Raw genomic sequence first — 16,035 nt, forward strand, 5'->3', positions numbered from 1 at the left:
ACCATAGAAGAGCTGGAACAAGACTTTGTTTACAACTGTTGTAGATCGTCGCTAATCGAGTTGATCCTGACCTGAGCAATTTTCTGAGAGGTTAAGGACTATGGCTCTACCCTCTTTGTTTTCAGGATTCCCACAATTCTCTCCCCCGGATTGTTTTCCTTAAATAATTCAAACGTGTATTTGCACTTTTGCTTTTCTAAGTAGAAAGCGGATAATGAACAAACTTTTTGTGCAGATCTCTCACCTGCTGAAAAGGCACAACATGCAGCAAAGCAGTACCTGAAGTCTAATTTCAGTTTAAAGCCTGAATACCACCCTGTCGTCCAGCGTCCGGGTATGTGCACAGGAGAGGTCGTGACCTTTTCCATCATTCTTTCGCAGAGGCAAGATCGTAGCCTATGAGGTTTATCCGAGGCGTGATCATTGCTGGTTGAAAACTTTACCCAATACCCCGCCAGGATGACTTGAAATACAGTCAGCTTTGGCAATTTTTCACAGTCTCTTGAGAGACTTACGAGTTTGTTGCAAAGAGAAGTTTGTTGTGTGTGTTTGTTTGTTTTGATGTTTATAGTCCTGAGGTTAAAAGCGTCAAAGTTTGATTCCGGTACTTGACATCGCATTGATTTCCATCCTCTGTGTGGCAATCAGTACCAAGGACATCACGATGATGTTTTCAAACGACACCCTTTATGTATGTTGGACGGTTTTATGTAGAAAAGACCAAATCACAAAAAAGATTTTAGCTGGGTTTTCAAGGGCAGGGTCACGTTTTGTCAAATGTGCTTTTTCTCGTGCAGCTCAAGAGTCACTTCGGCATGTTACGTAGATGTAGCTACATTTCCTTGAGCTTAGAAACGTTGCCTCTCTGGTGACGTTTTGGATGAAGAGTGCTTTTCCTGAAGTAAAGAGAGTCTCATGCAGAAGCAAGATTTCTCCACTTAAATAGATAATACCCACTCTGTTTGAAGACTGAAGCAGTTTCCTGCTCATTCTGGCATTCTAGTAATATTTAACCTGTCCATAGACCAAAGAGTAGCTAACAGGACATGGTACTGAAGTCCCGTACTTGGCTGAGGCGTGAAGCCCTGGAACTCAGGTGCGAGCCCGGATAGCTCAGTCGGTAGAGCATCAGACTTTTAATCTGAGGGTCCAGGGTTCAAGTCCCTGTTCGGGCGATGAGTAGCCTCGATCGCCTTTTGTGCTGCTGTGTCTAGAGCTCCGTTTCGTAGCGAACGGGGAAAGGATAAAGTTTCCCAACAGCGACAGCATGTAGTCGTGGCCGAGTGGTTATGGCGATGGACTAGAAATCCATTGGGGTCTCCCCGCGCAGGTTCGAATCCTGCCGACTACGTCTTCAGACTTCAGACTCTCGAGTAGACCGACTCTACTTCGTGAGGGCTTCTGCTTAAGATTTGCAGTTGAAAGAAATACAAAAATGATTTTGACTTCTGCATAGAAATGGCAGTCCCCTCACAGCCATTGTACTCAGGCAGACCCGCAGGCATCTTTCTTGCGCAGCCCCGTGGCACGCCGTGATCGTATAGTGGTTAGTACTCTGCGTTGTGGCCGCAGCAACCCCGGTTCGAATCCGGGTCACGGCAGCACTTCCGGGAAAGTCTGTTGGGGTCTTCCCGCTCCCGCCCCTTTTGTGATCGGCTGGTTGCCTGACCGTCAAGTTCTTTTCCAGCACACACCAGGCCCAGAGAGCTCACCAGGTTACCCTGTTGTAGTCGTGGCCGAGTGGTTAAGGCGATGGATTTGAAATCCATTGGGGTCTCCCCGCGCAGGTTCAAGCCCTGCCGACTACGAGTTTCTGGTCCCTGGCTCGGCCTCTCTCTTGTTGGATGTTCCAGCTCACGATTTGCTTTATTTCTGCAGCTCAAGTTGGTACCATGGGTTGCACAGTGGGAAAACTATGCAGCCTTTCGTAGTTTCTCCTGTGTGTGTGAGAGATCGGCTCTGTTATGAAGTGATGTGGCTTCCATTGTCATTTTGACCATATACTGCACGTGCAGCAGGAAACCATAGAAGAGCTGGAACAAGACTTTGTTTACAACTGTTGTAGATCGTCGCTAATCGAGTTGATCCTGACCTGAGCAATTTTCTGAGAGGTTAAGGACTATGGCTCTACCCTCTTTGTTTTCAGGATTCCCACAATTCTCTCCCCCGGATTGTTTTCCTTAAATAATTCAAACGTGTATTTGCACTTTTGCTTTTCTAAGTAGAAAGCGGATAATGAACAAACTTTTTGTGCAGATCTCTCACCTGCTGAAAAGGCACAACATGCAGCAAAGCAGTACCTGAAGTCTAATTTCAGTTTAAAGCCTGAATACCACCCTGTCGCCCAGCGTCCGGGTATGTGCAGAGGAGAGGTCGTGACCTTTTCCATCATTCTTTCGCAGAGGCAAGATCGTAGCCTATGAGGTTTATCCGAGGCGTGATCATTGCTGGTTGAAAACTTTACCCAATACCCCGCCAGGATGACTTGAAATACAGTCAGCTTTGGCAATTTTTCACAGTCTCTTGAGAGACTTACGAGTTTGTTGCAAAGAGAAGTTTGTTGTGTGTGTTTGTTTGTTTTGATGTTTATAGTCCTGAGGTTAAAAGCGTCAAAGTTTGATTCCGGTACTTGACATCGCATTGTTTCCATCCTCTGTGTGGCAATCAGTACCAAGGACATCACGATGATGTTTTCAAACGACACCCTTTATGTATGTTGGACGGTTTTATGTAGAAAAGACCAAATCACAAAAAAGATTTTAGCTGGGTTTTCACGGGCAGGGTCACGTTTTGTCAAATGTGCTTTTTCTCGTGCAGCTCAAGAGTCACTTCGGCATGTTACGTAGATGTAGCTACATTTCCTTGAGCTTAGAAACGTTGCCTCTCTGGTGACGTTTTGGATGAAGAGTGCTTTTCCTGAAGTAAAGAGAGTCTCATGCAGAAGCAAGATTTCTCCACTTAAATAGATAATACGCACTCTGTTTGAAGACTGAAGCAGTTTCCTGCTCATTCTGGCATTCTAGTAATATTTAACCTGTCCATAGACAAAAGAGTAGCTAACAGGACATGGTACTGAAGTCCCGTACTTGGCTGAGGCGTGAAGCCCTGGTACTCAGGTGCGAGCCCGGATAGCTCAGTCGGTAGAGCATCAGACTTTTAATCTGAGGGTCCAGGGTTCAAGTCCCTGTTCGGCCGATGAGTAGCCTCGATCGCCTTTTGTGCTGCTGTGTCTAGAGCTCCGTTTCGTAGCGAACGGGGAAAGGATAAAGTTTCCCAACAGCGACAGCATGTAGTCGTGGCCGAGTGGTTAAGGCGATGGACTAGAAATCCATTGGGGTCTCCCCGCGCAGGTTCGAATCCTGCCGACTACGTCTTCAGACTTCAGACTCTCGAGTAGACCGACTCTACTTCGTGAGGGCTTCTGCTTAAGATTTGCAGTTGAAAGAAATACAAAAATGATTTTGACTTCTGCATAGAAATGGCAGTCCCCTCACAGCCATTGTACTCAGGCAGACCCGCAGGCATCTTTCTTGCGCAGCCCCGTGGCACGCCGTGATCGTATAGTGGTTAGTACTCTGCGTTGTGGCCGCAGCAACCCCGGTTCGAATCCGGGTCACGGCAGCCCTTCCGGGAAAGTCTGTTGGGGTCTTCCCGCTCCTGCCCCTTTTGTGATCGGCTGGTTGCCTGACCGTCAAGTTCTTTTCCAGCACACACCAGGCCCAGAGAGCTCACCAGGTTACCCTGTTGTAGTCGTGGCCGAGTGGTTAAGGCGATGGATTTGAAATCCATTGGGGTCTCCCCGCGCAGGTTCAAGCCCTGCCGACTACGAGTGTCTGGTCCCTGGCTCGGCCTATCTCTTGTTGGATGTTCCAGCTCACGATTTGCTTTATTTCTGCAGCTCAAGTTGGTACCATGGGTTGCACAGTGGGAAAACTATGCAGCCTTTCATAGTTTCTCCTGTGTGTGTGAGAGATCGGCTCTGTTGTGAAGTGATGTGGCTTCCATTGTCATTTTGACCATATACTGCACGTGCAGCAGGAAACCATAGAAGAGCTGGAACAAGACTTTGTTTACAACTGTTGTAGATCGTCGCTAATCGAGTTGATCCTGACCTGAGCAATTTTCTGAGAGGTTAAGGACTATGGCTCTACCCTCTTTGTTTTCAGGATTCCTACAATTCTCTCCCCCGGATTGTTTTCCTTAAATAATTCAAACGTGTATTTGCACTTTTGCTTTTCTAAGTAGAAAGCGGATAATGAACAAACTTTTTGTGCAGATCTCTCACCTGCTGAAAAGGCACAACATGCAGCAAAGCAGTACCTGAAGTCTAATTTCAGTTTAAAGCCTGAATACCACCCTGTCGTCCAGCGTCCGGGTATGTGCACAGGAGAGGTCGTGACCTTTTCCATCATTCTTTCGCAGAGGCAAGATCGTAGCCTATGAGGTTTATCCGAGGCGTGATCATTGCTGGTTGAAAACTTTACCCAATACCCCGCCAGGATGACTTGAAATACAGTCAGCTTTGGCAATTTTTTACAGTCTCTTGAGAGACTTACGAGTTTGTTGCAAAGAGAAGTTTGTTGTGTGTGTTTGTTTGTTTTGATGTTTATAGTCCTGAGGTTAAAAGCGTCTAATTTCAGTTTAAAGCCTGAATACCACCCTGTCGTCCAGCGTCCGGGTATGTGCACAGGAGAGGTCGTGACCTTTTCCATCATTCTTTCGCAGAGGCAAGATCGTAGCCTATGAGGTTTATCCGAGGCGTGATCATTGCTGGTTGAAAACTTTACCCAATACCCCGCCAGGATGACTTGAAATACAGTCAGCTTTGGCAATTTTTTACAGTCTCTTGAGAGACTTACGAGTTTGTTGCAAAGAGAAGTTTGTTGTGTGTGTTTGTTTGTTTTGATGTTTATAGTCCTGAGGTTAAAAGCGTCAAAGTTTGATTCCGGTACTTGACATCGCATTGATTTCCATCCTCTGTGTGGCAATCAGTACCAAGGACATCACGATGATGTTTTCAAACGACACCCTTTATGTATGTTGGACGGTTTTATGTAGAAAAGACCAAATCACAAAAAAGATTTTAGCTGGGTTTTCACGGGCAGGGTCACGTTTTGTCAAATGTGCTTTTTCTCGTGCAGCTCAAGAGTCACTTCAGCATGTTACGTAGATGTAGCTACATTTCCTTGAGCTTAGAAACGTTGCCTCTCTGGTGACGTTTTGGATGAAGAGTGCTTTTCCTGAAGTAAAGAGAGTCTCATGCAGAAGCAAGATTTCTCCACTTAAATAGATAATACGCACTCTGTTTGAAGACTGAAGCAGTTTCCTGCTCATTCTGGCATTCTAGTAATATTTAACCTGTCCATAGACCAAAGAGTAGCTAACAGGACATGGTACTGAAGTCCCGTACTTGGCTGAGGCGTGAAGCCCTGGAACTCAGGTGCGAGCCCGGATAGCTCAGTCGGTAGAGCATCAGGCTTTTAATCTGAGGGTCCAGGGTTCAAGTCCCTGTTCGGGCGATGAGTAGCCTCGATCGCCTTTTGTGCTGCTGTGTCTAGAGCTCCGTTTCGTAGCGAACGGGGAAAGGATAAAGTTTCCCAACAGCGACAGCATGTAGTCGTGGCCGAGTGGTTAAGGCGATGGACTAGAAATCCATTGGGGTCTCCCCGCGCAGGTTCGAATCCTGCCGACTACGTCTTCAGACTTCAGACTGTCGAGTAGACCGACTCTACTTCGTGAGGGCTTCTGCTTAAGATTTGCAGTTGAAAGAAATACAAAAATGATTTTGACTTCTGCATAGAAATGGCAGTCCCCTCACAGCCATTGTACTCAGGCAGACCCGCAGGCATCTTTCTTGCGCAGCCCCGTGGCACGCCGTGATCATATAGTGGTTAGTACTCTGCGTTGTGGCCGCAGCAACCCCGGTTCGAATCCGGGTCACGGCAGCACTTCCGGGAAAGTCTGTTGGGGTCTTCCCGCTCCCGCCCCTTTTGTGATCGGCTGGTTGCCTGACCGTCAAGTTCTTTTCCAGCACACACCAGGCCCAGAGAGCTCACCAGGTTACCCTGTTGTAGTCGTGGCCGAGTGGTTAAGGCGATGGATTTGAAATCCATTGGGGTCTCCCCGCGCAGGTTCAAGCCCTGCCGACTACGAGTTTCTGGTCCCTGGCTCGGCCTCTCTCTTGTTGGATGTTCCAGCTCACGATTTGCTTTATTTCTGCAGCTCAAGTTGGTACCATGGGTTGCACAGTGGGAAAACTATGCAGCCTTTCGTAGTTTCTCCTGTGTGTGTGAGAGATCGGCTCTGTTATGAAGTGATGTGGCTTCCATTGTCATTTTGACCATATACTGCACGTGCAGCAGGAAACCATAGAAGAGCTGGAACAAGACTTTGTTTACAACTGTTGTAGATCGTCGCTAATCGAGTTGATCCTGACCTGAGCAATTTTCTGAGAGGTTAAGGACTATGGCTCTACCCTCTTTGTTTTCAGGATTCCCACAATTCTCTCCCCCGGATTGTTTTCCTTAAATAATTCAAACGTGTATTTGCACTTTTGCTTTTCTAAGTAGAAAGCGGATAATGAACAAACTTTTTGTGCAGATCTCTCACCTGCTGAAAAGGCACAACATGCAGCAAAGCAGTACCTGAAGTCTAATTTCAGTTTAAAGCCTGAATACCACCCTGTCGCCCAGCGTCCGGGTATGTGCAGAGGAGAGGTCGTGACCTTTTCCATCATTCTTTCGCAGAGGCAAGATCGTAGCCTATGAGGTTTATCCGAGGCGTGATCATTGCTGGTTGAAAACTTTACCCAATACCCCGCCAGGATGACTTGAAATACAGTCAGCTTTGGCAATTTTTCACAGTCTCTTGAGAGACTTACGAGTTTGTTGCAAAGAGAAGTTTGTTGTGTGTGTTTGTTTGTTTTGATGTTTATAGTCCTGAGGTTAAAAGCGTCAAAGTTTGATTCCGGTACTTGACATCGCATTGTTTCCATCCTCTGTGTGGCAATCAGTACCAAGGACATCACGATGATGTTTTCAAACGACACCCTTTATGTATGTTGGACGGTTTTATGTAGAAAAGACCAAATCACAAAAAGATTTTAGCTGGGTTTTCACGGGCAGGGTCACGTTTTGTCAAATGTGCTTTTTCTCGTGCAGCTCAAGAGTCACTTCGGCATGTTACGTAGATGTAGCTACATTTCCTTGAGCTTAGAAACGTTGCCTCTCTGGTGACGTTTTGGATGAAGAGTGCTTTTCCTGAAGTAAAGAGAGTCTCATGCAGAAGCAAGATTTCTCCACTTAAATAGATAATACGCACTCTGTTTGAAGACTGAAGCAGTTTCCTGCTCATTCTGGCATTCTAGTAATATTTAACCTGTCCATAGACAAAAGAGTAGCTAACAGGACATGGTACTGAAGTCCCGTACTTGGCTGAGGCGTGAAGCCCTGGTACTCAGGTGCGAGCCCGGATAGCTCAGTCGGTAGAGCATCAGACTTTTAATCTGAGGGTCCAGGGTTCAAGTCCCTGTTCGGCCGATGAGTAGCCTCGATCGCCTTTTGTGCTGCTGTGTCTAGAGCTCCGTTTCGTAGCGAACGGGGAAAGGATAAAGTTTCCCAACAGCGACAGCATGTAGTCGTGGCCGAGTGGTTAAGGCGATGGACTAGAAATCCATTGGGGTCTCCCCGCGCAGGTTCGAATCCTGCCGACTACGTCTTCAGACTTCAGACTCTCGAGTAGACCGACTCTACTTCGTGAGGGCTTCTGCTTAAGATTTGCAGTTGAAAGAAATACAAAAATGATTTTGACTTCTGCATAGAAATGGCAGTCCCCTCACAGCCATTGTACTCAGGCAGACCCGCAGGCATCTTTCTTGCGCAGCCCGGTGGCACGCCGTGATCGTATAGTGGTTAGTACACTGCGTTGTGGCCGCAGCAACCCCGGTTCGAATCCGGGTCACGGCAGCCCTTCCGGGAAAGTCTGTTGGGGTCTTCCCGCTCCTGCCCCTTTTGTGATCGGCTGGTTGCCTGACCGTCAAGTTCTTTTCCAGCACACACCAGGCCCAGAGAGCTCACCAGGTTACCCTGTTGTAGTCGTGGCCGAGTGGTTAAGGCGATGGATTTGAAATCCATTGGGGTCTCCCCGCGCAGGTTCAAGCCCTGCCGACTACGAGTGTCTGGTCCCTGGCTCGGCCTATCTCTTGTTGGATGTTCCAGCTCACGATTTGCTTTATTTCTGCAGCTCAAGTTGGTACCATGGGTTGCACAGTGGGAAAACTATGCAGCCTTTCATAGTTTCTCCTGTGTGTGTGAGAGATCGGCTCTGTTGTGAAGTGATGTGGCTTCCATTGTCATTTTGACCATATACTGCACGTGCAGCAGGAAACCATAGAAGAGCTGGAACAAGACTTTGTTTACAACTGTTGTAGATCGTCGCTAATCGAGTTGATCCTGACCTGAGCAATTTTCTGAGAGGTTAAGGACTATGGCTCTACCCTCTTTGTTTTCAGGATTCCTACAATTCTCTCCCCCGGATTGTTTTCCTTAAATAATTCAAACGTGTATTTGCACTTTTGCTTTTCTAAGTAGAAAGCGGATAATGAACAAACTTTTTGTGCAGATCTCTCACCTGCTGAAAAGGCACAACATGCAGCAAAGCAGTACCTGAAGTCTAATTTCAGTTTAAAGCCTGAATACCACCCTGTCGTCCAGCGTCCGGGTATGTGCACAGGAGAGGTCGTGACCTTTTCCATCATTCTTTCGCAGAGGCAAGATCGTAGCCTATGAGGTTTATCTGAGGCGTGATCATTGCTGGTTGAAAACTTTACCCAATACCCCGCCAGGATGACTTGAAATACAGTCAGCTTTGGCAATTTTTTACAGTCTCTTGAGAGACTTACGAGTTTGTTGCAAAGAGAAGTTTGTTGTGTGTGTTTGTTTGTTTTGATGTTTATAGTCCTGAGGTTAAAAGCGTCTAATTTCAGTTTAAAGCCTGAATACCACCCTGTCGTCCAGCGTCCGGGTATGTGCACAGGAGAGGTCGTGACCTTTTCCATCATTCTTTCGCAGAGGCAAGATCGTAGCCTATGAGGTTTATCCGAGGCGTGATCATTGCTGGTTGAAAACTTTACCCAATACCCCGCCAGGATGACTTGAAATACAGTCAGCTTTGGCAATTTTTCACAGTCTCTTGAGAGACTTACGAGTTTGTTGCAAAGAGAAGTTTGTTGTGTGTGTTTGTTTGTTTTGATGTTTATAGTCCTGAGGTTAAAAGCGTCAAAGTTTGATTCCGGTACTTGACATCGCATTGATTTCCATCCTCTGTGTGGCAATCAGTACCAAGGACATCACGATGATGTTTTCAAACGACACCCTTTATGTATGTTGGACGGTTTTATGTAGAAAAGACCAAATCACAAAAAAGATTTTAGCTGGGTTTTCAAGGGCAGGGTCACGTTTTGTCAAATGTGCTTTTTCTCGTGCAGCTCAAGAGTCACTTCGGCATGTTACGTAGATGTAGCTACATTTCCTTGAGCTTAGAAACGTTGCCTCTCTGGTGACGTTTTGGATGAAGAGTGCTTTTCCTGAAGTAAAGAGAGTCTCATGCAGAAGCAAGATTTCTCCACTTAAATAGATAATACGCACTCTGTTTGAAGACTGAAGCAGTTTCCTGCTCATTCTGGCATTCTAGTAATATTTAACCTGTCCATAGACCAAAGAGTAGCTAACAGGACATGGTACTGAAGTCCCGTACTTGGCTGAGGCGTGAAGCCCTGGAACTCAGGTGCGAGCCCGGATAGCTCAGTCGGTAGAGCATCAGACTTTTAATCTGAGGGTCCAGGGTTCAAGTCCCTGTTCGGGCGATGAGTAGCCTCGATCGCCTTTTGTGCTGCTGTGTCTAGAGCTCCGTTTCGTAGCGAACGGGGAAAGGATAAAGTTTCCCAACAGCGACGGCATGTAGTCGTGGCCGAGTGGTTAAGGCGATGGACTAGAAATCCATTGGGGTCTCCCCGCGCAGGTTCGAATCCTGCCGACTACGTCTTCAGACTTCAGACTCTCGAGTAGACCGACTCTACTTCGTGAGGGCTTCTGCTTAAGATTTGCAGTTGAAAGAAATACAAAAATGATTTTGACTTCTGCATAGAAATGGCAGTCCCCTCACAGCCATTGTACTCAGGCAGACCCGCAGGCATCTTTCTTGCGCAGCCCCGTGGCACGCCGTGATCGTATAGTGGTTAGTACTCTGCGTTGTGGCCGCAGCAACCCCGGTTCGAATCCGGGTCACGGCAGCACTTCCGGGAAAGTCTGTTGGGGTCTTCCCGCTCCCGCCCCTTTTGTGATCGGCTGGTTGCCTGACCGTCAAGTTCTTTTCCAGCACACACCAGGCCCAGAGAGCTCACCAGGTTACCCTGTTGTAGTCGTGGCCGAGTGGTTAAGGCGATGGATTTGAAATCCATTGGGGTCTCCCCGCGCAGGTTCAAGCCCTGCCGACTACGAGTTTCTGGTCCCTGGCTCGGCCTCTCTCTTGTTGGATGTTCCAGCTCACGATTTGCTTTATTTCTGCAGCTCAAGTTGGTACCATGGGTTGCACAGTGGGAAAACTATGCAGCCTTTCGTAGTTTCTCCTGTGTGTGTGAGAGATCGGCTCTGTTATGAAGTGATGTGGCTTCCATTGTCATTTTGACCATATACTGCACGTGCAGCAGGAAACCATAGAAGAGCTGGAACAAGACTTTGTTTACAACTGTTGTAGATCGTCGCTAATCGAGTTGATCCTGACCTGAGCAATTTTCTGAGAGGTTAAGGACTATGGCTCTACCCTCTTTGTTTTCAGGATTCCCACAATTCTCTCCCCCGGATTGTTTTCCTTAAATAATTCAAACGTGTATTTGCACTTTTGCTTTTCTAAGTAGAAAGCGGATAATGAACAAACTTTTTGTGCAGATCTCTCACCTGCTGAAAAGGCACAACATGCAGCAAAGCAGTACCTGAAGTCTAATTTCAGTTTAAAGCCTGAATACCACCCTGTCGCCCAGCGTCCGGGTATGTGCAGAGGAGAGGTCGTGACCTTTTCCATCATTCTTTCGCAGAGGCAAGATCGTAGCCTATGAGGTTTATCCGAGGCGTGATCATTGCTGGTTGAAAACTTTACCCAATACCCCGCCAGGATGACTTGAAATACAGTCAGCTTTGGCAATTTTTCACAGTCTCTTGAGAGACTTACGAGTTTGTTGCAAAGAGAAGTTTGTTGTGTGTGTTTGTTTGTTTTGATGTTTATAGTCCTGAGGTTAAAAGCGTCAAAGTTTGATTCCGGTACTTGACATCGCATTGTTTCCATCCTCTGTGTGGCAATCAGTACCAAGGACATCACGATGATGTTTTCAAACGACACCCTTTATGTATGTTGGACGGTTTTATGTAGAAAAGACCAAATCACAAAAAAGATTTTAGCTGGGTTTTCACGGGCAGGGTCACGTTTTGTCAAATGTGCTTTTTCTCGTGCAGCTCAAGAGTCACTTCGGCATGTTACGTAGATGTAGCTACATTTCCTTGAGCTTAGAAACGTTGCCTCTCTGGTGACGTTTTGGATGAAGAGTGCTTTTCCTGAAGTAAAGAGAGTCTCATGCAGAAGCAAGATTTCTCCACTTAAATAGATAATACGCACTCTGTTTGAAGACTGAAGCAGTTTCCTGCTCATTCTGGCATTCTAGTAATATTTAACCTGTCCATAGACAAAAGAGTAGCTAACAGGACATGGTACTGAAGTCCCGTACTTGGCTGAGGCGTGAAGCCCTGGTACTCAGGTGCGAGCCCGGATAGCTCAGTCGGTAGAGCATCAGACTTTTAATCTGAGGGTCCAGGGTTCAAGTCCCTGTTCGGCCGATGAGTAGCCTCGATCGCCTTTTGTGCTGCTGTGTCTAGAGCTCCGTTTCGTAGCGAACGGGGAAAGGATAAAGTTTCCCAACAGCGACAGCATGTAGTCGTGGCCGAGTGGTTAAGGCGATGGACTAGAAATCCATTGGGGTCTCCCCGCGCAGGTTCGAATCCTGCCGACTACGTCTTCAGACTTCAGACTCTCGAGTAGACCGACTCTACTTCGTGAGGGCTTCTGCTTAAGATTTGCAGTTGAAAGAAATACAAAAATGATTTTGACTTCTGCATAGAAATGGCAGTCCCCTCACAGCCATTGTACTCAGGCAGACCCGCAGGCATCTTTCTTGCGCAGCCCCGTGGCACGCCGTGATCGTATAGTGGTTAGTACTCTGCGTTGTGGCCGCAGCAACCCCGGTTCGAATCCGGGTCACGGCAGCCCTTCCGGGAAAGTCTGTTGGGGTCTTCCCGCTCCTGCCCCTTTTGTGATCGGCTGGTTGCCTGACCGTCAAGTTCTTTTCCAGCACACACCAGGCCCAGAGAGCTCACCAGGTTACCCTGTTGTAGTCGTGGCCGAGTGGTTAAGGCGATGGATTTGAAATCCATTGGGGTCTCCCCGCGCAGGTTCAAGCCCTGCCGACTACGAGTGTCTGGTCCCTGGCTCGGCCTATCTCTTGTTGGATGTTCCAGCTCACGATTTGCTTTATTTCTGCAGCTCAAGTTGGTACCATGGGTTGCACAGTGGGAAAACTATGCAGCCTTTCATAGTTTCTCCTGTGTGTGTGAGAGATCGGCTCTGTTGTGAAGTGATGTGGCTTCCATTGTCATTTTGACCATATACTGCACGTGCAGCAGGAAACCATAGAAGAGCTGGAACAAGACTTTGTTTACAACTGTTGTAGATCGTCGCTAATCGAGTTGATCCTGACCTGAGCAATTTTCTGAGAGGTTAAGGACTATGGCTCTACCCTCTTTGTTTTCAGGATTCCTACAATTCTCTCCCCCGGATTGTTTTCCTTAAATAATTCAAACGTGTATTTGCACTTTTGCTTTTCTAAGTAGAAAGCGGATAATGAACAAACTTTTTGTGCAGATCTCTCACCTGCTGAAAAGGCACAACATGCAGCAAAGCAGTACCTGAAGTCTAATTTCAGTTTAAAGCCTGAATACCACCCTGTCGTCCAGCGTCCGGGTATGTGCACAGGAGAGGTCGTGACCTTTTCCATCATTCTTTCGCAGAGGCAAGATCGTAGCCTATGAGGTTTATCCGAGGCGTGATCATTGCTGGTTGAAAACTTTACCCAATACCCCGCCAGGATGACTTGAAATACAGTCAGCTTTGGCAATTTTTTACAGTCTCTTGAGAGACTTACGAGTTTGTTGCAAAGAGAAGTTTGTTGTGTGTGTTTGTTTGTTTTGATGTTTATAGTCCTGAGGTTAAAAGCGTCTAATTTCAGTTTAAAGCCTGAATACCACCCTGTCGTCCAGCGTCCGGGTATGTGCACAGGAGAGGTCGTGACCTTTTCCATCATTCTTTCGCAGAGGCAAGATCGTAGCCTATGAGGTTTATCCGAGGCGTGATCATTGCTGGTTGAAAACTTTACCCAATACCCCGCCAGGATGACTTGAAATACAGTCAGCTTTGGCAATTTTTTACAGTCTCTTGAGAGACTTACGAGTTTGTTGCAAAGAGAAGTTTGTTGTGTGTGTTTGTTTGTTTTGATGTTTATAGTCCTGAGGTTAAAAGCGTCAAAGTTTGATTCCGGTACTTGACATCGCATTGATTTCCATCCTCTGTGTGGCAATCAGTACCAAGGACATCACGATGATGTTTTCAAACGACACCCTTTATGTATGTTGGACGGTTTTATGTAGAAAAGACCAAATCACAAAAAAGATTTTAGCTGGGTTTTCACGGGCAGGGTCACGTTTTGTCAAATGTGCTTTTTCTCGTGCAGCTCAAGAGTCACTTCAGCATGTTACGTAGATGTAGCTACATTTCCTTGAGCTTAGAAACGTTGCCTCTCTGGTGACGTTTTGGATGAAGAGTGCTTTTCCTGAAGTAAAGAGAGTCTCATGCAGAAGCAAGATTTCTCCACTTAAATAGATAATACGCACTCTGTTTGAAGACTGAAGCAGTTTCCTGCTCATTCTGGCATTCTAGTAATATTTAACCTGTCCATAGACCAAAGAGTAGCTAACAGGACATGGTACTGAAGTCCCGTACTTGGCTGAGGCGTGAAGCCCTGGAACTCAGGTGCGAGCCCGGATAGCTCAGTCGGTAGAGCATCAGACTTTTAATCTGAGGGTCCAGGGTTCAAGTCCCTGTTCGGGCGATGAGTAGCCTCGATCGCCTTTTGTGCTGCTGTGTCTAGAGCTCCGTTTCGTAGCGAACGGGGAAAGGATAAAGTTTCCCAACAGCGACAGCATGTAGTCGTGGCCGAGTGGTTAAGGCGATGGACTAGAAATCCATTGGGGTCTCCCCGCGCAGGTTCGAATCCTGCCGACTACGTCTTCAGACTTCAGACTGTCGAGTAGACCGACTCTACTTCGTGAGGGCTTCTGCTTAAGATTTGCAGTTGAAAGAAATACAAAAATGATTTTGACTTCTGCATAGAAATGGCAGTCCCCTCACAGCCATTGTACTCAGGCAGACCCGCAGGCATCTTTCTTGCGCAGCCCCGTGGCACGCCGTGATCGTATAGTGGTTAGTACTCTGCGTTGTGGCCGCAGCAACCCCGGTTCGAATCCGGGTCACGGCAGCACTTCCGGGAAAGTCTGTTGGGGTCTTCCCGCTCCCGCCCCTTTTGTGATCGGCTGGTTGCCTGACCGTCAAGTTCTTTTCCAGCACACACCAGGCCCAGAGAGCTCACCAGGTTACCCTGTTGTAGTCGTGGCCGAGTGGTTAAGGCGATGGATTTGAAATCCATTGGGGTCTCCCCGCGCAGGTTCAAGCCCTGCCGACTACGAGTTTCTGGTCCCTGGCTCGGCCTCTCTCTTGTTGGATGTTCCAGCTCACGATTTGCTTTATTTCTGCAGCTCAAGTTGGTACCATGGGTTGCACAGTGGGAAAACTATGCAGCCTTTCGTAGTTTCTCCTGTGTGTGTGAGAGATCGGCTCTGTTATGAAGTGATGTGGCTTCCATTGTCATTTTGACCATATACTGCACGTGCAGCAGGAAACCATAGAAGAGCTGGAACAAGACTTTGTTTACAACTGTTGTAGATCGTCGCTAATCGAGTTGATCCTGACCTGAGCAATTTTCTGAGAGGTTAAGGACTATGGCTCTACCCTCTTTGTTTTCAGGATTCCCACAATTCTCTCCCCCGGATTGTTTTCCTTAAATAATTCAAACGTGTATTTGCACTTTTGCTTTTCTAAGTAGAAAGCGGATAATGAACAAACTTTTTGTGCAGATCTCTCACCTGCTGAAAAGGCACAACATGCAGCAAAGCAGTACCTGAAGTCTAATTTCAGTTTAAAGCCTGAATACCACCCTGTCGCCCAGCGTCCGGGTATGTGCAGAGGAGAGGTCGTGACCTTTTCCATCATTCTTTCGCAGAGGCAAGATCGTAGCCTATGAGGTTTATCCGAGGCGTGATCATTGCTGGTTGAAAACTTTACCCAATACCCCGCCAGGATGACTTGAAATACAGTCAGCTTTGGCAATTTTTCACAGTCTCTTGAGAGACTTACGAGTTTGTTGCAAAGAGAAGTTTGTTGTGTGTGTTTGTTTGTTTTGATGTTTATAGTCCTGAGGTTAAAAGCGTCAAAGTTTGATTCCGGTACTTGACATCGCATTGTTTCCATCCTCTGTGTGGCAATCAGTACCAAGGACATCACGATGATGTTTTCAAACGACACCCTTTATGTATGTTGGACGGTTTTATGTAGAAAAGACCAAATCACAAAAAAGATTTTAGCTGGGTTTTCACGGGCAGGGTCACGTTTTGTCAAATGTGCTTTTTCTCGTGCAGCTCAAGAGTCACTTCGGCATGTTACGTAGATGTAGCTACATTTCCTTGAGCTTAGAAACGTTGCCTCTCTGGTGACGTTTTGGATGAAGAGTGCTTTTCCTGAAGTAAAGAGAGTCTCATGCAGAAGCAAGATTTCTCCACTTAAATAGATAATACGCACTCTGTTTGAAGACTGAAGCAGTTTCCT

At 46.9% G+C, this 16,035-nt stretch overlaps 38 non-coding genes across 38 annotated transcripts; all 38 read left to right on the plus strand.

Annotated features, from left to right (window-relative positions):
• The first annotated feature begins 369 nt into the window (after positions 1 to 369).
• Positions 370 to 510, plus strand: LOC135781939 (U4 spliceosomal RNA). The gene has a single exon (XR_010545345.1). It is a non-coding gene; the product is annotated as a U4 spliceosomal RNA (small nuclear RNA).
• A 592-nt stretch (positions 511 to 1,102) lies between these two features.
• Positions 1,103 to 1,175, plus strand: trnak-uuu (transfer RNA lysine (anticodon UUU)). The gene has a single exon. It is a non-coding gene; the product is annotated as a tRNA-Lys (tRNA).
• A 94-nt stretch (positions 1,176 to 1,269) lies between these two features.
• Positions 1,270 to 1,351, plus strand: trnas-aga (transfer RNA serine (anticodon AGA)). The gene has a single exon. It is a non-coding gene; the product is annotated as a tRNA-Ser (tRNA).
• Positions 1,352 to 1,529: 178 nt separating this feature from the next.
• On the plus strand, positions 1,530 to 1,601 carry trnah-gug (transfer RNA histidin (anticodon GUG)). Its single transcript has one exon. It is a non-coding gene; the product is annotated as a tRNA-His (tRNA).
• A 125-nt stretch (positions 1,602 to 1,726) lies between these two features.
• Positions 1,727 to 1,808, plus strand: trnas-uga (transfer RNA serine (anticodon UGA)). Its single transcript has one exon. It is a non-coding gene; the product is annotated as a tRNA-Ser (tRNA).
• A 582-nt stretch (positions 1,809 to 2,390) lies between these two features.
• LOC135781938 (U4 spliceosomal RNA) lies at positions 2,391 to 2,531 on the plus strand. The gene has a single exon (XR_010545344.1). It is a non-coding gene; the product is annotated as a U4 spliceosomal RNA (small nuclear RNA).
• A 591-nt stretch (positions 2,532 to 3,122) lies between these two features.
• Positions 3,123 to 3,195, plus strand: trnak-uuu (transfer RNA lysine (anticodon UUU)). The gene has a single exon. It is a non-coding gene; the product is annotated as a tRNA-Lys (tRNA).
• A 94-nt stretch (positions 3,196 to 3,289) lies between these two features.
• Positions 3,290 to 3,371, plus strand: trnas-aga (transfer RNA serine (anticodon AGA)). The gene has a single exon. It is a non-coding gene; the product is annotated as a tRNA-Ser (tRNA).
• A 178-nt stretch (positions 3,372 to 3,549) lies between these two features.
• trnah-gug (transfer RNA histidin (anticodon GUG)) lies at positions 3,550 to 3,621 on the plus strand. Its single transcript has one exon. It is a non-coding gene; the product is annotated as a tRNA-His (tRNA).
• Positions 3,622 to 3,746: 125 nt separating this feature from the next.
• On the plus strand, positions 3,747 to 3,828 carry trnas-uga (transfer RNA serine (anticodon UGA)). The gene has a single exon. It is a non-coding gene; the product is annotated as a tRNA-Ser (tRNA).
• Positions 3,829 to 4,410: 582 nt separating this feature from the next.
• On the plus strand, positions 4,411 to 4,551 carry LOC135781888 (U4 spliceosomal RNA). Its single transcript, XR_010545296.1, has one exon. It is a non-coding gene; the product is annotated as a U4 spliceosomal RNA (small nuclear RNA).
• Positions 4,552 to 4,713: 162 nt separating this feature from the next.
• Positions 4,714 to 4,854, plus strand: LOC135781887 (U4 spliceosomal RNA). Its single transcript, XR_010545295.1, has one exon. It is a non-coding gene; the product is annotated as a U4 spliceosomal RNA (small nuclear RNA).
• A 592-nt stretch (positions 4,855 to 5,446) lies between these two features.
• Positions 5,447 to 5,519, plus strand: trnak-uuu (transfer RNA lysine (anticodon UUU)). The gene has a single exon. It is a non-coding gene; the product is annotated as a tRNA-Lys (tRNA).
• Positions 5,520 to 5,613: 94 nt separating this feature from the next.
• On the plus strand, positions 5,614 to 5,695 carry trnas-aga (transfer RNA serine (anticodon AGA)). Its single transcript has one exon. It is a non-coding gene; the product is annotated as a tRNA-Ser (tRNA).
• A 375-nt stretch (positions 5,696 to 6,070) lies between these two features.
• Positions 6,071 to 6,152, plus strand: trnas-uga (transfer RNA serine (anticodon UGA)). Its single transcript has one exon. It is a non-coding gene; the product is annotated as a tRNA-Ser (tRNA).
• Positions 6,153 to 6,734: 582 nt separating this feature from the next.
• On the plus strand, positions 6,735 to 6,875 carry LOC135781937 (U4 spliceosomal RNA). The gene has a single exon (XR_010545343.1). It is a non-coding gene; the product is annotated as a U4 spliceosomal RNA (small nuclear RNA).
• A 590-nt stretch (positions 6,876 to 7,465) lies between these two features.
• On the plus strand, positions 7,466 to 7,538 carry trnak-uuu (transfer RNA lysine (anticodon UUU)). Its single transcript has one exon. It is a non-coding gene; the product is annotated as a tRNA-Lys (tRNA).
• A 94-nt stretch (positions 7,539 to 7,632) lies between these two features.
• On the plus strand, positions 7,633 to 7,714 carry trnas-aga (transfer RNA serine (anticodon AGA)). The gene has a single exon. It is a non-coding gene; the product is annotated as a tRNA-Ser (tRNA).
• A 178-nt stretch (positions 7,715 to 7,892) lies between these two features.
• trnah-gug (transfer RNA histidin (anticodon GUG)) lies at positions 7,893 to 7,964 on the plus strand. Its single transcript has one exon. It is a non-coding gene; the product is annotated as a tRNA-His (tRNA).
• A 125-nt stretch (positions 7,965 to 8,089) lies between these two features.
• Positions 8,090 to 8,171, plus strand: trnas-uga (transfer RNA serine (anticodon UGA)). The gene has a single exon. It is a non-coding gene; the product is annotated as a tRNA-Ser (tRNA).
• A 582-nt stretch (positions 8,172 to 8,753) lies between these two features.
• Positions 8,754 to 8,894, plus strand: LOC135781949 (U4 spliceosomal RNA). Its single transcript, XR_010545354.1, has one exon. It is a non-coding gene; the product is annotated as a U4 spliceosomal RNA (small nuclear RNA).
• Positions 8,895 to 9,056: 162 nt separating this feature from the next.
• Positions 9,057 to 9,197, plus strand: LOC135781936 (U4 spliceosomal RNA). Its single transcript, XR_010545342.1, has one exon. It is a non-coding gene; the product is annotated as a U4 spliceosomal RNA (small nuclear RNA).
• Positions 9,198 to 9,789: 592 nt separating this feature from the next.
• Positions 9,790 to 9,862, plus strand: trnak-uuu (transfer RNA lysine (anticodon UUU)). The gene has a single exon. It is a non-coding gene; the product is annotated as a tRNA-Lys (tRNA).
• A 94-nt stretch (positions 9,863 to 9,956) lies between these two features.
• Positions 9,957 to 10,038, plus strand: trnas-aga (transfer RNA serine (anticodon AGA)). Its single transcript has one exon. It is a non-coding gene; the product is annotated as a tRNA-Ser (tRNA).
• A 178-nt stretch (positions 10,039 to 10,216) lies between these two features.
• On the plus strand, positions 10,217 to 10,288 carry trnah-gug (transfer RNA histidin (anticodon GUG)). Its single transcript has one exon. It is a non-coding gene; the product is annotated as a tRNA-His (tRNA).
• Positions 10,289 to 10,413: 125 nt separating this feature from the next.
• trnas-uga (transfer RNA serine (anticodon UGA)) lies at positions 10,414 to 10,495 on the plus strand. Its single transcript has one exon. It is a non-coding gene; the product is annotated as a tRNA-Ser (tRNA).
• A 582-nt stretch (positions 10,496 to 11,077) lies between these two features.
• Positions 11,078 to 11,218, plus strand: LOC135781935 (U4 spliceosomal RNA). Its single transcript, XR_010545341.1, has one exon. It is a non-coding gene; the product is annotated as a U4 spliceosomal RNA (small nuclear RNA).
• Positions 11,219 to 11,809: 591 nt separating this feature from the next.
• Positions 11,810 to 11,882, plus strand: trnak-uuu (transfer RNA lysine (anticodon UUU)). Its single transcript has one exon. It is a non-coding gene; the product is annotated as a tRNA-Lys (tRNA).
• A 94-nt stretch (positions 11,883 to 11,976) lies between these two features.
• Positions 11,977 to 12,058, plus strand: trnas-aga (transfer RNA serine (anticodon AGA)). Its single transcript has one exon. It is a non-coding gene; the product is annotated as a tRNA-Ser (tRNA).
• Positions 12,059 to 12,236: 178 nt separating this feature from the next.
• On the plus strand, positions 12,237 to 12,308 carry trnah-gug (transfer RNA histidin (anticodon GUG)). The gene has a single exon. It is a non-coding gene; the product is annotated as a tRNA-His (tRNA).
• A 125-nt stretch (positions 12,309 to 12,433) lies between these two features.
• trnas-uga (transfer RNA serine (anticodon UGA)) lies at positions 12,434 to 12,515 on the plus strand. The gene has a single exon. It is a non-coding gene; the product is annotated as a tRNA-Ser (tRNA).
• A 582-nt stretch (positions 12,516 to 13,097) lies between these two features.
• LOC135781886 (U4 spliceosomal RNA) lies at positions 13,098 to 13,238 on the plus strand. The gene has a single exon (XR_010545294.1). It is a non-coding gene; the product is annotated as a U4 spliceosomal RNA (small nuclear RNA).
• A 162-nt stretch (positions 13,239 to 13,400) lies between these two features.
• On the plus strand, positions 13,401 to 13,541 carry LOC135781885 (U4 spliceosomal RNA). The gene has a single exon (XR_010545293.1). It is a non-coding gene; the product is annotated as a U4 spliceosomal RNA (small nuclear RNA).
• Positions 13,542 to 14,133: 592 nt separating this feature from the next.
• On the plus strand, positions 14,134 to 14,206 carry trnak-uuu (transfer RNA lysine (anticodon UUU)). Its single transcript has one exon. It is a non-coding gene; the product is annotated as a tRNA-Lys (tRNA).
• A 94-nt stretch (positions 14,207 to 14,300) lies between these two features.
• trnas-aga (transfer RNA serine (anticodon AGA)) lies at positions 14,301 to 14,382 on the plus strand. The gene has a single exon. It is a non-coding gene; the product is annotated as a tRNA-Ser (tRNA).
• A 178-nt stretch (positions 14,383 to 14,560) lies between these two features.
• On the plus strand, positions 14,561 to 14,632 carry trnah-gug (transfer RNA histidin (anticodon GUG)). The gene has a single exon. It is a non-coding gene; the product is annotated as a tRNA-His (tRNA).
• Positions 14,633 to 14,757: 125 nt separating this feature from the next.
• trnas-uga (transfer RNA serine (anticodon UGA)) lies at positions 14,758 to 14,839 on the plus strand. The gene has a single exon. It is a non-coding gene; the product is annotated as a tRNA-Ser (tRNA).
• A 582-nt stretch (positions 14,840 to 15,421) lies between these two features.
• On the plus strand, positions 15,422 to 15,562 carry LOC135781934 (U4 spliceosomal RNA). Its single transcript, XR_010545340.1, has one exon. It is a non-coding gene; the product is annotated as a U4 spliceosomal RNA (small nuclear RNA).
• Positions 15,563 to 16,035: the final 473 nt, after the last annotated feature.

Source organism: Paramisgurnus dabryanus, chromosome 23, assembly GCF_030506205.2.
Source record: "Paramisgurnus dabryanus chromosome 23, PD_genome_1.1, whole genome shotgun sequence".
In the NCBI taxonomy this organism is placed as follows: domain Eukaryota; kingdom Metazoa; phylum Chordata; class Actinopteri; order Cypriniformes; family Cobitidae; genus Paramisgurnus; species Paramisgurnus dabryanus.